Consider the following 17,092-nt stretch of genomic DNA (forward strand, 5'->3'; position numbering starts at 1 on the left):
GGTTTCCACTCTATTGGCTATTTTTGTGTCATCCGCAAAAAGACAAACCTTTCCATCCAACCCTTCAGCAATATCTCCCTCAAATATATGAAACAGAATAGGCCCCAGCACCGACCTGTGAAGAGCTCTACTTATCACCTTCCTTTCCTTCGAGCGGATTCCATTTACCACCACCCTCTGCTACCTGTCGGTCAACCAGTTTCTTATCCAGTTCACCACTTTCGGCCCTAAGTTCAACCCTTTCAGCTTATTCATGAGTCTACCGTGGGGGACTGTATCAAAGCTTTGCTGAAATCCAAGTAGATTACATCTAGCGCACGTCCTTCATCCAGTTCTTTAGTCACCCAGTCAAAGAAGTCAATAAGATTCGTTTGGCAGGATTTTCCTTTGGTAAAGCCATGTTGCCTCGGGTCCTGTAACCCGTCAGCTTCTAGAAAGTTAACTATTCTTTCTTTCAGCAGCGACTCCATTATTTTTCCTACCACCAACGTGAGACTTACCAGTCTATAGTTTCCCACTTCTTCCTTTTCTCCACTTTTGTGGAGAGGGACCACATCCGCTCATCTCCAATCTCGCGGTACCTCTCCCGTCTCTAAAGATCTATTAAATAAATCTTTAAGAGATCCCACCAGGACCTCTCTGAGCTCCTTCAATATCCTGGGATGTATCCCATCTGGCCCCATAGCTTTGTCCACCTTTAGATTCTCAAGCTGTTTATAAACTCTTTCTTCTGTAAACGGCACAGTATCCACTCCATTCCCAGATGTTCCCTCGGCAGCCAACCTCGGTCCTTCTCCAGGTTTTTCCTCCATGAACACAGAGTGACATTTGTGAGTGATATTGCCGAAGGGTTAGAAGGTAAAGTTTGCCTTTTTTGCAGATGATACAAAGACTTGTAACAGAGTAGACGCCACAGAGGGAGTGGAAAACATGAAAAAGAATCTGCAGAAGTTAGAAGAATGGTCTAATGTTTGGCAATTAAAATTCAATGCAAAGAAATGCCAAGTGATGCACTTAGGGAGTAGAAATCCCGGGAAATGTATGTGTTAGGCGGTGAGAGTCTGATATGCACAGACAGGGAGAGGGATCTTGGGGTGATAGTATCTGAGGATCTGAAGGAGATGAAACAATGTGACAAGGCGGTGGCCATAGCCAGAAGGTTGCTAGGCTGTATAGAGAGAGGTGTAACCAGCAGAAGAAAGGAGGTGTTGATGCCCCTGTACAAGTCATTGGTGAGGCCCCACCTGGGGTATTGTGTTCAGTTTTGGAGGTCGTATCTTGCTAAGGACATAAAAAGACTTTAAGCGGTGCAAAGGAAGGTACAAAAATGGTATGGGATTTGCGTTACAAGACGTACGAGGATAGACTTACTGCTGAACATGTATATTCTGGAGGAAAGGAGAAACAGGGGTGATGTGATACAGTTGATCAAATATTTGAAAGGTATTAATCCACAAACAAACCTTTTCTGGAGACAGGAAGGCGGTAGAACTGGAGGACAGGAATTGAGGTTGAAGGGGGGGCAGACTCAGGAAAAATGTCAGGAAGTGTTTTTTTACAGAGAGAGTGGTGGATGCTTGGAATGCCCTCCTGCGGGAGGTGGGGGAGATGAAAATGGTAACAGAATTAAAAAATTTGTGGGATAAACATAAAGGAATCCTGTTCAGAAGGAATGGATCCACGGAATCTTAGCGGAGATTGGGTGGCAACACCGGTAATTGGGAAGCAAAATCAGTGGTAGGCAGACTTCTATGGTCTCTGCCCTGAAAATGGCAAGGACAAATCAAGGTCAGGCTACTTTATAATGAGTTTATCTTGTTGGGTAGACTGGATGGACCGTACAGGTCTTTATCTGCCATCACCTACTATGTTACCATGTTATCTCGCTTTCTTTTCCCCTTTCTATTGGAATTGCCTTTCCTTTAGTATTTGTTCTGAGCTATCCTTTAAAAAGTTGAAAGTAGCTTTGAAAACCTGGCTTTTTACACAAACATTTAATCTAATTAACTGAGGGGTGGGGGACTGCATTCAGTTTCACCGTTTCTCTCTGGCCTTACCCCTGTTTCTTTTTCTATAAACTATAACAATAAAAAAACAAAAAAAACAAAGGACTCATGTTTTCAGCTCCCTCTTCCTAGGTGGAGTTTAAAAACAGTGATCTGAGCTTTTGCAGAAGAAGCAACACATATAACAACAAGCACCACTGTTCAGCCTCCACCCTGTTTGTGGCCTGTGGCTAATTTTTTGCAGCTGGGTTCTAGCCAAGTCAGAGGAGGAATTCCCCAGTTAGAAAAGAAAACTGGTCCCAGAAGTTGCTGCCTCAGGTAAGCTGGACATTCTCTCTTTATGGATTTATTGGTTTTTGCTATAAAATAAAAGTACTTCCACTGTTGTATGGTACTTGATGAATATACTTCAAAATCTTTGAGTAACAAGTATTATGTCCACCATGTATTAATTTTCTAATTGTAGTGAAAAGACTTCAGATGCTCGGCTTTCAATATGTAATTTACACCTTATGTCTGCAGGGCGAGCTTCCTCATTAGTCAGAAAAACCTCCAGTTGTGCAATCACTTTTAAAGCAATTGGATTGCTTTTACTCTACTTCAATATAACAGAAGTAGTTTTAGAAAGGGCACTTATCTTTCATGTGGCTAGCATACAATGGTTTGCTCTACAGAGAGCCTCCGTTTCACGATTGCTTCATCAGGAGACAAACCAGTAGCCCTTCGTTATCCGCCCTGAATGCTCCAATGGATAACGAAGGGCTACTGGTTTGTCTTCTGATGAAGTAGAGAGATGTGGTAGCCGTGTTTGTCCACTTCTAAAGGCAATCAATAGAAATAGAATAAAATAAAACATAGAAAAGAAAATAAGATGATACCTTTTTTATTGGACTAACATTACATTTTTTGATTAGCTTTCGAAGGTAGCCCTTCTTCGATAGATCAGAAATAAGCACATTTTGATAAGTAACAGCATATACAGTGGGGGAAATAAGTATTTGATCCCTTGCTGATTTTGTAAGTTTGCCCACTGACAAAGACATGAGCAGCCCATAATTGAAGGGTAGGTTATTGGTAACAGTGAGAGATAGCACATCACAAATTAAATCCGGAAAATCACATTGTGGAAAGTATATGAATTTATTTGCATTCTGCAGAGGGAAATAAGTATTTGATCCCTCTGGCAAACAAGACCTAATACTTGGTGGCAAAACCCTTGTTGGCAAGCACAGCGGTCAGACGTCTTCTGTAGTTGATGATGAGGTTTGCACACATGTCAGGAGGAATTTTGGTCCACTCCTCTTTGCAGATCATCTCTAAATCATTAAGAGTTCTGGGCTGTCGCTTGGCAACTCGCAGCTTCAGCTCCCTCCATAAGTTTTCAATGGGATTAAGGTCTGGTGACTGGCTAGACCACTCCATGACCCTAATGTGCTTCTTCCTGAGCCACTCCTTTGTTGCCTTGGCTGTATGTTTTGGGTCATTGTCGTGCTGGAAGACCCAGCCACGACCCATTTTTAAGGCCCTGGCGGAGGGAAGGAGGTTGTCACTCAGAATTGTACGGTACATGGCCCCATCCATTCTCCCATTGATGCGGTGAAGTAGTCCTGTGCCCTTAGCAGAGAAACACCCCCAAAACATAACATTTCCACCTCCATGCTTGACAGTGGGGACGGTGTTCTTTGGGTCATAGGCAGCATTTCTCTTCCTCCAAACACGGCGAGTTGAGTTCATGCCAAAGAGCTCAATTTTTGTCTCATCTGACCACAGCACCTTCTCCCAATCACTCTCGGCATCATCCAGGTGTTCACTGGCAAACTTCAGACGGGCCGTCACATGTGCCTTCCGGAGCAGGGGGACCTTGTGGGCACTGCAGGATTGCAATCCGTTATGTCGTAATGTGTTACCAATGGTTTTCGTGGTGACAGTGATCCCAGCTGCCTTGAGATCATTGACAAGTTCCCCCCTTGAAGTTGTAGGCTGATTTCTAACCTTCCTCATGATCAAGGATACCCCACGAGGTGAGATTTTACGTGGAGCCCCAGATCTTTGTCGATTGACAGTCATTTTGTACTTCTTCCATTTTCTTACTATGGCACCAACAGTTGTCTCCTTCTCGCCCAGCGTCTTACTGATGGTTTTGTAGCCCATTCCAGCCTTGTGCAGGTGTATGATCTTGTCCCTGACATCCTTAGACAGCTCCTTGCTCTTGGCCATTTTGTAGAGGTTAGAGTCTGACTGATTCACTGAGTCTGTGGACAGGTGTCTTTCATACAGGTGACCATTGCCGACAGCTGTCTGTCATGCAGGTAACGAGTTGATTTGGAGCATCTACCTGGTCTGTAGGGGCCAGATCTCTTACTGGTTGGTGGGGGATCAAATACTTATTTCCCTCTGCAGAATGCAAATAAATTCATATACTTTCCACAATGTGATTTTCCGGATTTAATTTGTGATGTGCTATCTCTCACTGTTACCAATAACCTACCCTTCAATTATGGGCTGCTCATGTCTTTGTCAGTGGGCAAACTTACAAAATCAGCAAGGGATCAAATACTTATTTCCCCCACTGTATAAGTGAAACATCAAAGTATTTCAGTGACAGTCTGAAAGGATAAGGGAGGGGTGGGTTAGGTGAGAAACAGGGAGGATGAGGGACAGGGAGATATGCATGGTGATCAAAGGGTGACAAAGCAGTGGAGTTTCATGGTTTATAATGGGCTAAAAAAACGAGATCTCTGGTGGGTATCAAAATATTTAATCATTTTGACTTCAAAGGTCTTGCGTTCCTGTATTGTTTTAAAGTTTCCTTTAAGTATTCTTACCATAAAATCATTGGTTCGGTGTTCTGGTTTTGCAAAGTGCTGTCCCCCATTGGTAACATCCTGGTTAGCGTTGGCATTTTTCATATGATGTCTATGTAAATTAAATGTCTTCTTCAGTATCTGGCTTGTTTCTCCAGTATAGCACCCTTTGTCACATTTTTCACACTGGATGACATTGGTATGGTTTGGACCATCAACCCAGCCTTCTGTGGGCACATTCTACATGCTACCCAGAACACTGTACTAATGATTTTATGGTGAGAATACTTAAAGAAAACTTTAAAACAATACAGGAACACAAGACCTTTGAAGGGAAAGGGAAATGGGACTTGATATATCGCCTTTCTGTGGTTTTTGCAACTACATTCAAAGCGGTTTACATAGTATATTCAGGTACTTATTTTGTACCAGGGGCAATGGAAAGTCAAAATGATTAAATATTTTGACACCCACCAGACAGGACTTAACAAAGATCTGGGTTTTCTAGCCCATTATAAACCATGAAATTTCCCTTCTTTGTCAACCTATGATCCCCATGCTTATCTCCCTGTCCCTCATCCTCTCAGCCCTCTCTGTTTCTCACCACGCCCACCACTCCCTCATCCTTGCAGGCTGTCACTGAAATACTTTGATATTTCACTTATATATGCTGTTACTTATCAAAATTTGCTTATTTCTGATCTGATGAATAAGGGTTACCTTCGAAAGCTAATCAAAAACTGTATTTAGTTAGTCCAATAAAAAAGGTATCATCTTATTTTCTTTTCTATGTTTTATTTTATTTATAGGAATATAGTACAACTTGAATCTAACCAGAGAGGGCCCAGCTTAATGGCTGGGGCCTAGGAACCTGTTGGAGAATTCAGGTCAAGTACTGAGTGAAATAGAAAATATGTTTTTATCACAAAGTTAAGTTTCTATTTCTCACAAGGAGAGTTAGCAAATCAAGAAACGAAACTGACCAAGAATAGAATGAGAAAAACAACACCTGCAGGGGACGGAGAAGTAACAGGAACATTTGGCCAAGCCCTTTTCCGGAACATTTTGTGGTTAGATGTACCATCTTGTATCTTGTAAACAAGTTAATATTGAGGTCTAAGGGAGCCCATGTTAATCAATGGGATCAAGAGAATATAAAAATGCTGACAGCTTTAGCTAGGGAGAACACATTCATGCAAGACACCTTGAAGCAGGAGGTCACGCTAGTCGATTCCCTGTACCAGATAATGCATGCTTTGATGATACCTGTTGTCTATTTGTGTAAGTATAAAAATAAACGATATCTTCAGAACTAGAAACCGTCCTCTATTCTTCCTTTTACTGCTTTGACAATGGCATCAGATGTCTATGACAAGAAAACTCCCATACAACATTAAACAACCAGATTAGGACATGTAACTTCTTGGTTAGTAACTTCCCAATAGTGAAATAGGATTAGATGTTAGGAAACACTATATATAAGGAGGAGTCTAAAGAGGTCTTAAGTAATTGCAGCCTTGTTCTGCACTTCTCTATAAACTGACTGGTCCATCAGAGTTGACTAGTGCAGAGGAGACTAGGATAAACCCCGAATTTTAAACATATTCTATTTCTATTGGTCTCCTAATGAAGCAATCCGATAAATCACTACAATTGGAAAATTAATACATAGTGGATATAATACTTGTGTCAGGTTCTCAGGTTCAAACACACACTGGACTGGAACACACTGGACTGGAACACCCTGGACTAGCATATACCGGACTGGAACACCCGGGACTGGAACACACTAGACTGGAACCCACTGGACTGGAGTACACCGGACAGAAGCTAGTCTTCACCTGCACATAGCTGCCGTTCAGCAAGGGTTGAGCCCCTACCTGCAGGCAGCTGACAGAGCTTAGAGGAAACCCAGGTACCGAGACTAGCAGGTTGGAACACCAGGAACACACACTAGAAGGGACACTAAACACGCTAGACCAACACAGGGTTCAGGGTAGGAAACAGGATACCAGAAGACAGCCAGCCACGAACCAAGGGAGTACAGATACAATACAGGGAGATGGACCTAAGACAAGCTAGACTAACCAGGGTGGGGCAGAAACCCAAGGAAACAGGGAACCAGGATACAGATGTGCCCACAGGCACCCAGACAAAGCAAGGAAGAAGTGCAACTGCACAAGGGCACAGGGTACTCTGACAGGAAAGGAAACCAACAGGGCTAAAAACTAGGAAGGACTTAGGAAACAAACAACAAGGAACATAAACTAGGTACAAATACTATGAAGCAAGGCAAAAACCAAAACACGGCAGCAGTGCAACAGCACCAAACACTAACCTGGACCTAAGGGTTTGCAAAGGCACTGAATGGGAAAACACCACTTCCTTATCAAGGCCCTGACTGATGATGTCACAACTTCGGGACACAGGTAGGAAGCACACTGAAGCACAGAGCAGCTTATCCCCCACAGGTGCAGCACAGTGGAGCAATCAGAGCCATGCTGGAAGCAGCCAGCACACAGAGACAGAGCTAACTCTGGGAACACAGACAGAAGCCAGCAAAGAAGCTGACCACCAGAAATAAAGTAAGTTTGAGAGGGGTCCAGGCCATAATCATAACAACTTGTTACTCAAAGATTTTGAAATATAAAATAAAAGTGCAAGGTTGGGTTTCTTGCGAAATACACATTACAAAAGGAAGAGGTCAGGGGTTGTAAAGGTAGTGCCTGTTGCTTCTGCTGCAGAAGCTCACATCAGCCTGTCTTTAAATTCAACTGGGGAAGAGCAGCATGAGAGAGCTCAAAGTAACATAGTAGATGACGGCAGATAACAATCTGCACCCGCCGTCACATTCATTATCAAATCATTATTTAACCAACAATCTAATAGCATTATTGCAACATTTTACTAGCAAAGTTCCACTATACAATCGCTTCCCCTCCCCAACCAAGATATATACAGGACACGCACTAATACGATATGAATGTGGTATGAAATATGCATATTAGCTCCTGATTTGTCCTTGCCATTTTCAGGGCTGAAACTGTCAAAAGGTCTGTGTCAAGTCTCTTAAGAATTGTTAACTGTAAAGTCTCAATATCTTGACCTTGGCACACCAGCACACACCTGAAGTCTCTTTATCTTCTGAAGTTTCCTTTATTGAATACATATAGATAATTTACTCACAGTCAGATGTTCAGAAGTGTTGCCCCAGGGCACAGAGACTCCGTAATTCTGAGATCTGTATCAATGGTTGGAGGTAGAAATCTGAAGAAAGGCAGCTTTATTGCTGAGGTGGGAAAATAGTTGAACAGGTAGAAGTAGCTCAGAGCTGGGTGACTGGAAAGTGCAATATCTCATTAGGAAGATATATTCAAGGTAAAAAACCAAGTTGGTTCCAGGGAGTTTAGCAGGACAAGTGCTGTCTGAAGCAAGATGGAGAATGCCTCATGGAGAGAGAGAGGCCGAGAAGGGTTCACACAGGCCCAGGGAGGAGGGGGTAAAGAGACCAATGGGGACACAGCCTGCCAACAAGTGGCAAGGGTAGTCCTAGAGGACAGCCCTTGATTGGAGGGAAAGGTCATACCTGGCTGACCTTTCAGGTGTCACGATTGTGCCCATGGTTCATGCTCTCATTCATTTCGCCACCTGGTGGTCAGACCTGGTGGCTGTGATGGACTGTCTGGTTGCTGTTTCCCATGTTCCAGAAATCATTCCGGTCCGGTCCAGATATTTTAGCCCTCCAGACTTGGTTTGAAGTTTGGCAGCTAGCCTCACCCGTAGCTGCCTTGTGATTCCTGCAGCTGAACGTCAGCTGCTGATGGGCTTTATTAACCACCTGGAAACTTCTGAGTTTGCCTTTGCAACAGAGGTCCTCAGAAGAGTTTTCATCTGCGAGAGTTTGTTGCAGTGCTAACCTTGCTACTTTCAGTTTCAGCTAGACCCTGCTTGTTTCCTGATTTATTCTACTGCTTGCTGTCTACCCAAGACTCTGCTTGTTTCCTGGTTTATTCTTCTACTTGCTGCCTGCCCAAGACCCTGCTTGTGTTCTGGTTTATTCTACTGTTCGCTGCCTGCCCAAGTCCCTGCTGGATTCCTGGTTTACTACTGATTGCTGCCAGCCTACAGACTCTGTTTGGTTCCTGGTTTCCCTTCTGCTTTGCCGCCTGCCAGTAAGACTCTGCTTGATTCGTGGACTATTCTCCTGCTTCAGCTTATTACTTCTGTTCCAGTCCAGCTGCTCCAGTCCGGCCTGTGCCCGTCTGTCTGTGGTCCGCCTTGCTGCTTGTTTGGGTGGTTATCCTGCCGTTGCCGGTTATCGGTAGTGGCCCAAGGGCTCACTTTTCCTGACCAGTGTGACAGATTCTTGACCAGTGTGACATCAGGACAGAGATAGTAAGGGTGACCAGGAAATAATAGCAGGTAGACAAAGGACCCAAGCTTGGCTGAGAAAGAGAAGAGGTCCAGGCAGCAGCACAAACCAATAGTAACAGTTCTTATACAGACTGGCAGGTGTGGCTGCATTACTTGTGAACTACATTACACACAATGCATTGCTCACATATCTTTGCGGTGAGAACTGCAGCTGTAAAAATCCTTAACAGTGAGATTAAGAGTAAAAGCATTAAACACATTTTAGGGTCACACTATAAACTAGTGCAAGGCTGTCAGCGGACAGCACACTCCCCGCCTGGTATAGGTAGATACCACTGTCATTATTATCACAATTTATCAAAGTAATAGCATGCAAAGTCCATTATTTGCATTCAGGCTGTCCACTGGCTGTAGGGTCATCTTCTTCATCACACAGGAGCTGAAACGAGAGACAGATAACAACAACACTAGACAACACAAAGGAGAGAGAGAGTCTTTGAGTCTCTGATCTTCATGGGTGGATGCTGGCTCTCTGTGCTTGTGCTTCTTCGGGTGGTCCAAGGAGCAAAATCTTGGCGGTGGGTCATACGTGCCATTCACTGTAGACAAGATGCTTCGTCGGGTGCATTGTTGCTCTTGGGTGGAGACCCGAAAGGTGAAGGTGTCATATTTCAGGTCCCAGCTTAGGCCAAGGCTGCGTTGAAGTGAGGGTGTGCCCACTCCCAAGTCTAGGTCCTTCAGATCTCTAGCATGGTCTACTGAATGGAATGACTCATCTTTACTGAACTCTTTCTTCGTTATATTCAGGAACTCTTTATCTTCCATTGAGAAGACAGATTTATCTTAATCTTTGGTGGTCTGGAACACTGAGCTTCCCAGGTGTTCTCCTAAGTCTTCTGAAGAGACTGTTTTGTACAGTGTTGGGACAATGCTCTGTTCCTTGTGGGCGGGGAGCGTCTTTGGTGGTTGGATGGTTGGTACATGACTCGAACAAGGAACAGTGCCTGCTTTCTAGGACATTGGTGGAAAGTACATTGACACTTGATTTTCTTGGTTGCTTGAGGCAGACATCACCTACTGTTGTCCAACCCAAGATGAGTGGGTGTGCATAGGGAGCACTGCATGCGCCCTTGCATGATTCATGGATGTCTAGGGTTTCTGGTGCATCTCTGCCCAGCAAGATTTCAGTGTTTGAGTTCAAGGGTGTGAGTTCAGGTGGGAGTGATTCCAGGCAACCTCTAGTGTGAGAATCTCATCCTTTTTGTCTGGTATCTGGTCACATTCGACTTGTGTGGGTGACCGTGGCACGGTGCCGCCTTCCATAGCTTCTATCACATAACCGCTTGCTGTTTACCCTGCCACCTGTACGGCACTTGCACAAGTTTTGATGCGGTATGAGGAGTAGTTTTGGTGGATGTCGAACAAGTCGAAGCACTCTGATCTTGTGACGGACCTGTTGCTCTGCTTATCTATGATGACATACATTTGGCTGCTTTGTCACGCCGTCCTTCAAGATGCACTTTGGCCAGGCATGTCTTGGTGCAGGATCTCCCTTCGCGGTTTCCTTCACACACCTTTGTGCATCTCGGAGTGACTTGGAATGTTGGTGCCCTCTCTTCCTCTGTTTCCCCGCCATGATTCGACTGGATGGACCGTACAGGTCTTTACTGCCGTCATCTACTATGGTACCATGCTATCACGCTCTCTTTTTCATGGCCCCTTTCTATTGGAATTCCTTTTCCCTTAGTATTTGTTCTGAGCTATCTTTAAAAAGTTGAAAGTAGCTTTGAAAACCTGGCTTTTTACACAAACATTTAATCTAACTAACTGAGGGGTGGGGGGGGGGGGGCTGCATTCAGTTTCACCGTTTCTCTCTTGCCTTACCCCTGTTTCTTTTTCTATAAACTATAACAATTAAAAAAAAAAAAAGCAAAAAAGCAAAGAAGGACTCATGTTTTCAGCTCTCTCTTCCTAGGTGGAGTTTAAAAACAATGATCTGAGCTTTTGCAGAAGAAGCAACAAGCAACAACAAGCAACAACAAGCACCACTGTTCAGCCTCCACCCTATTTCTGGTCTGTGACTATCTTTTCCAGCTAGGGTCTAGCCAAGTCAGAGGAGGAATTCCCCAGTTAGAGAAGAAAACTGGTCCCAGAAGTTGCTGCCTCAGGTAAGCTGGACATTCTCTCTTTATGGATTTATTGGTTGTTGCTATAAAATAAAAGTACTTCCACTGTTGTATGGTACTTGATGAATATACTTCAAAATCTTTGAGTAACAAGTATTATGTCCACCATGTATTAATTTTCTAATTGTAGTGATTTATCGGAGGAAAAGACTTCAGATGCTCGGCTTGCAATATGTGATTTAAACCTTATGTCTGCAGGGCGAGCTTCTTCATTAGTCAGAAAAACCTCCAGTTGTGCAATCACTTTTAAAGCAATTGGATTGCTTTTACTCTACTTCAATATAACAGAAGTAGTTTTAGAAAGGGCACTTATCTTTCATGTGGCTAGCATACAATGGTTTGCTCTACAGAGAGCCTCCGTTTCACGATTGCTTCATCAGGAGACAAACCAGTAGCCCTTCGTTATCCGCCCTGAATGCTCCAATGGATAACGAAGGGCTACTGGTTTGTCTTCTGATGAAGTAGAGAGATGTGGTAGCCGTGTTTGTCCACTTCTAAAGGCAATCAATAGAAATAGAATAAAATAAAACATAGAAAAGAAAATAAGATGATACCTTTTTTATTGGACTAACATTACATTTTTTGATTAGCTTTCGAAGGTAGCCCTTCTTCGATAGATCAGAAATAAGCACATTTTGATAAGTAACAGCATATATAAGTGAAACATCAAAGTATTTCAGTGACAGTCTGAAAGGATAAGGGAGGGGTGGGTTAGGTGAGAAACAGGGAGGATGAGGGACAGGGAGATATGCATGGTGATCAAAGGGTGACAAAGCAGTGGAGTTTCATGGTTTATAATGGGCTAAAAAAACGAGATCTCTGGTGGGTATCAAAATATTTAATCATTTTGACTTCAAAGGTCTTGCGTTCCTGTATGTTTTAAAGTTTCCTTTAAGTATTCTTACCATAAATCATTGGTTCGGTGTTTCTGGTTTTGCAAAGTGCTGTCCCCCATTGGTAACATCCTGGTTAGCGTTGGCATTTTTCATATGATGTCTATGTAAATTAAATGTCTTCTTCAGTATCTGGCTTGTTTCTCCAGTATAGCACCCTTTGTCACATTTTTCACACTGGATGACATTGGTATGGTTTGGACCATCAACCCAGCCTTCTGTGGGCACATTCTACATGCTACCCAGAACACTGTACTAATGATTTTATGGTGAGAATACTTAAAGAAAACTTTAAAACAATACAGGAACACAAGACCTTTGAAGGGAAAGGGAAATGGGACTTGATATATCGCCTTTCTGTGGTTTTTGCAACTACATTCAAAGCGGTTTACATAGTATATTCAGGTACTTATTTTGTACCAGGGGCAATGGAAAGTCAAAATGATTAAATATTTTGACACCCACCAGACAGGACTTAACAAAGATCTGGGTTTTCTAGCCCATTATAAACCATGAAAGTTCCCTTCTTTGTCAACCTATGATCCCCATGCTTATCTCCCTGTCCCTCATCCTCTCAGCCCTCTCTGTTTCTCACCACGCCCACCACTCCCTCATCCTTGCAGGCTGTCACTGAAATACTTTGATATTTCACTTATATATGCTGTTACTTATCAAAATTTGCTTATTTCTGATCTGATGAATAAGGGTTACCTTCGAAAGCTAATCAAAAACTGTATTTAGTTAGTCCAATAAAAAAGGTATCATCTTATTTTCTTTTCTATGTTTTATTTTATTTATAGGAATATAGTACAACTTGAATCTAACCAGAGAGGGCCCAGCTTAATGGCTGGGGCCTAGGAACCTGTTGGAGAATTCAGGTCAAGTACTGAGTGAAATAGAAAATATGTTTTTATCACAAAGTTAAGTTTCTATTTCTCACAAGGAGAGTTAGCAAATCAAGAAACGAAACTGACCAAGAATAGAATGAGAAAAACAACACCTGCAGGGGACGGAGAAGTAACAGGAACATTTGGCCAAGCCCTTTCCGGAACATTTTGTGGTTAGATGTACCATCTTGTATCTTGTAAACAAGTTAATATTGAGGTCTAAGGGAGCCCATGTTAATCAATGGGATCAAGAGAATATAAAAATGCTGACAGCTTTAGCTAGGGAGAACACATTCATGCAAGACACCTTGAAGCAGGAGGTCACGCTAGTCGATTCCCTGTACCAGATAATGCATGCTTTGATGATACCTGTTGTCTATTTGTGTAAGTATAAAAATAACGATATCTTCAGAACTAGAAACCGTCCTCTATTCTTCCTTTTACTGCTTTGACAATGGCATCAGATGTCTATGACAAGAAAACTCCCATACAACATTAAACAACCAGATTAGGACATGTAACTTCTTGGTTAGTAACTTCCCAATAGTGAAATAGGATTAGATGTTAGGAAACACTATATATAAGGAGGAGTCTAAAGAGGTCTTAAGTAATTGCAGCCTTGTTCTGCACTTCTCTATAAACTGACTGGTCCATCAGAGTTGACTAGTGCAGAGGAGACTAGGATAAACCCCGAATTTTAAACATATTCTATTTCTATTGGTCTCCTAATGAAGCAATCCGATAAATCACTACAATTGGAAAATTAATACATAGTGGATATAATACTTGTGTCAGGTTCTCAGGTTCAAACACACACTGGACTGGAAACACACTGGACTGGAACACCCTGGACTGGAATACTCCAGACTGGAACACACTGGACTAGCATATACCGGACTGGAACACCCGGGACTGGAACACACTAGACTGGAACCCACTGGACTGGAGTACACCGGACAGAAGCTAGTCTTCACCTGCACATAGCTGCCGTTCAGCAAGGGTTGAGCCCCTACCTGCAGGCAGCTGACAGAGCTTAGAGGAAACCCAGGTACCGAGACTAGCAGGTTGGAACACCAGGAACACACACTAGAAGGGACACTAAACACGCTAGACCAACACAGGGTTCAGGGTAGGAAACAGGATACCAGAAGACAGCCAGCCACGAACCAAGGGAGTACAGATACAATACAGGAGATGGACCTAAGACAAGCTAGACTAACCAGGGTGGGGCAGAAACCCAAGGAAACAGGGAACCAGGATACAGATGTGCCCACAGGCACCCAGACAAAGCAAGGAAGAAGTGCAACTGCACAAGGGCACAGGGTACTCTGACAGGAAAGGAAACCAACAGGGCTAAAAACTAGGAAGGACTTAGGAAACAAACAACAAGGAACATAAACTAGGTACAAATACTATGAAGCAAGGCAAAAAACCAAACACGGCAGCAGTGCAACAGCACCAAACACTAACCTGGGACCTAAGGGTTGCAAAGGCACTGAATGGGAAAACACCACTTCCTTATCAAGGCCCTGACTGATGATGTCACAACTCGGGACACAGGTAGGAAGCACACTGAAGCACAGAGCAGCTTATCCCCCACAGGTGCAGCACAGTGGAGCAATCAGAGCCATGCTGAAGCAGCCAGCACACAGAGACAGAGCTAACTCTGGGAACACAGACAGAAGCCAGCAAAGAAGCTGACCACCAGAAATAAAGTAAGTTTGAGAGGGGTCCAGGCCATAATCATAACAACTTGTTACTCAAAGATTTTGAAATATAAAATAAAAGTGCAAGGTTGGGTTTCTTGCGAAATACACATTACAAAAGGAAGAGGTCAGGGGTTGTAAAGGTAGTGCCTGTTGCTTCTGCTGCAGAAGCTCACATCAGCCTGTCTTTAAATTCAACTGGGGAAGAGCAGCATGAGAGAGCTCAAAGTAACATAGTAGATGACGGCAGATAACAATCTGCACCCGCCGTCACATTCATTATCAAATCATTATTTAACCAACAATCTAATAGCATTATTGCAACATTTTACTAGCAAAGTTCCACTATACAATCGCTTCCCCTCCCCAACCAAGATATATACAGGACACGCACTAATACGATATGAATGTGGTATGAAATATGCATATTAGCTCCTGATTTGTCCTTGCCATTTTCAGGGCTGAAACTGTCAAAAGGTCTGTGTCAAGTCTCTTAAGAATTGTTAACTGTAAAGTCTCAATATCTTGACCTTGGCACACCAGCACACACCTGAGTCTCTTTATCTTCTGAAGTTTCCTTTATTGAATACATATAGATAATTTACTCACAGTCAGATGTTCAGAAGTGTTGCCCCAGGGCACAGAGACTCCGTAATTCTGAGATCTGTATCAATGGTTGGAGGTAGAAATCTGAAGAAAGGCAGCTTTATTGCTGAGGTGGGAAAATAGTTGAACAGGTAGAAGTAGGCTCAGAGCTGGGTGACTGGAAAGTGCAATATCTCATTAGGAAGATATATTCAGGTAAAAACCAAGTTGGTTCCAGGGAGTTTAGCAGGACAAGTGCTGTCTGAAGCAAGATGGAGAATGCCTCATGGAGAGAGAGAGGCCGAGAAGGGTTCACACAGGCCCAGGGAGGAGGGGGTAAAGAGACCAATGGGGACACAGCCTGCCAACAAGTGGCAAGGGTAGTCCTAGAGGACAGCCCTTGATTGGAGGGAAAGGTCATACCTGGCTGACCTTTCAGGTGTCACGATTGTGCCCATGGTTCATGCTCTCATTCATTTCGCCACCTGGTGGTCAGACCTGGTGGCTGTGATGGACTGTCTGGTTGCTGTTTCCCATGTTCCAGAAATCATTCCGGTCCGGTCCAGATATTTTAGCCCTCCAGACTTGGTTTGAAGTTTGGCAGCTAGCCTCACCCGTAGCTGCCTTGTGATTCCTGCAGCTGAACGTCAGCTGCTGATGGGCTTTATTAACCACCTGGAAACTTCTGAGTTTGCCTTTGCAACAGAGGTCCTCAGAAGAGTTTTCATCTGCGAGAGTTTGTTGCAGTGCTAACCTTGCTACTTTCAGTTTCAGCTAGACCCTGCTTGTTTCCTGATTTATTCTACTGCTTGCTGTCTACCCAAGGACTCTGCTTGTTTCCTGGTTTATTCTTCTACTTGCTGCCTGCCCAAGACCCTGCTGTGTTCTGGTTTATTCTACTGTTCGCTGCCTGCCCAAGTCCCTGCTGGATTCCTGGTTTACTACTGATTGCTGCCAGCCTACAGACTCTGTTTGGTTCCTGGTTTCCCTTCTGCTTTGCCGCCTGCCAGTAAGACTCTGCTTGATTCGTGGACTATTCTCCTGCTTCAGCTTATTACTTCTGTTCCAGTCCAGCTGCTCCAGTCCGGCCTGTGCCCGTCTGTCTGTGGTCCGCCTTGCTGCTTGTTTGGGTGGTTATCCTGCCGTTGCCGGTTATCGGTAGTGGCCCAAGGGCTCACTTTTCCTGACCAGTGTGACAGATTCTTGACCAGTGTGACATCAGGACAGAGATAGTAAGGGGTGACCAGGAAATAATAGCAGGTAGACAAAGGACCCAAGCTTGGCTGAGAAAGAGAAGAGGTCCAGGCAGCAGCACAAACCAATAGTAACAGTTCTTATACAGACTGGCAGGTGTGGCTGCATTACTTGTGAACTACATTACACACAATGCATTGCTCACATATCTTTGCGGTGAGACTGCAGCTGTAAAAATCCTTAACAGTGAGATTAAGAGTAAAAGCATTAAACACATTTTAGGGTCACACTATAAACTAGTGCAAGGCTGTCAGCGGACAGCACACTCCCCGCCTGGTATAGGTAGATACCACTGTCATTATTATCACAATTTATCAAAGTAATAGCATGCAAAGTCCATTATTTGCATTCAGGCTGTCCACTGGCTGTAGGGTCATCTTCTTCATCACACAGGAGC

General features: G+C 43.7%; 1 protein-coding gene across 1 annotated transcript in view; it reads left to right on the forward strand.

Annotated features, from left to right (window-relative positions):
- Positions 1 to 11,321: 11,321 nt before the first annotated feature.
- Positions 11,322 to 17,092, forward strand: part of LOC115462754 (serine/arginine repetitive matrix protein 1-like) — a gene marked incomplete in the record, with an annotated part of 263,367 nt that continues 257,596 nt past the window's right edge. The window contains 1 exon segment of the mRNA XM_030192734.1: positions 11,322 to 11,352.

The sequence above is a fragment of the Microcaecilia unicolor genome, chromosome 2, assembly GCF_901765095.1.
Source record: "Microcaecilia unicolor chromosome 2, aMicUni1.1, whole genome shotgun sequence".
Classification (NCBI taxonomy): Eukaryota; Metazoa; Chordata; class Amphibia; order Gymnophiona; family Siphonopidae; genus Microcaecilia; species Microcaecilia unicolor.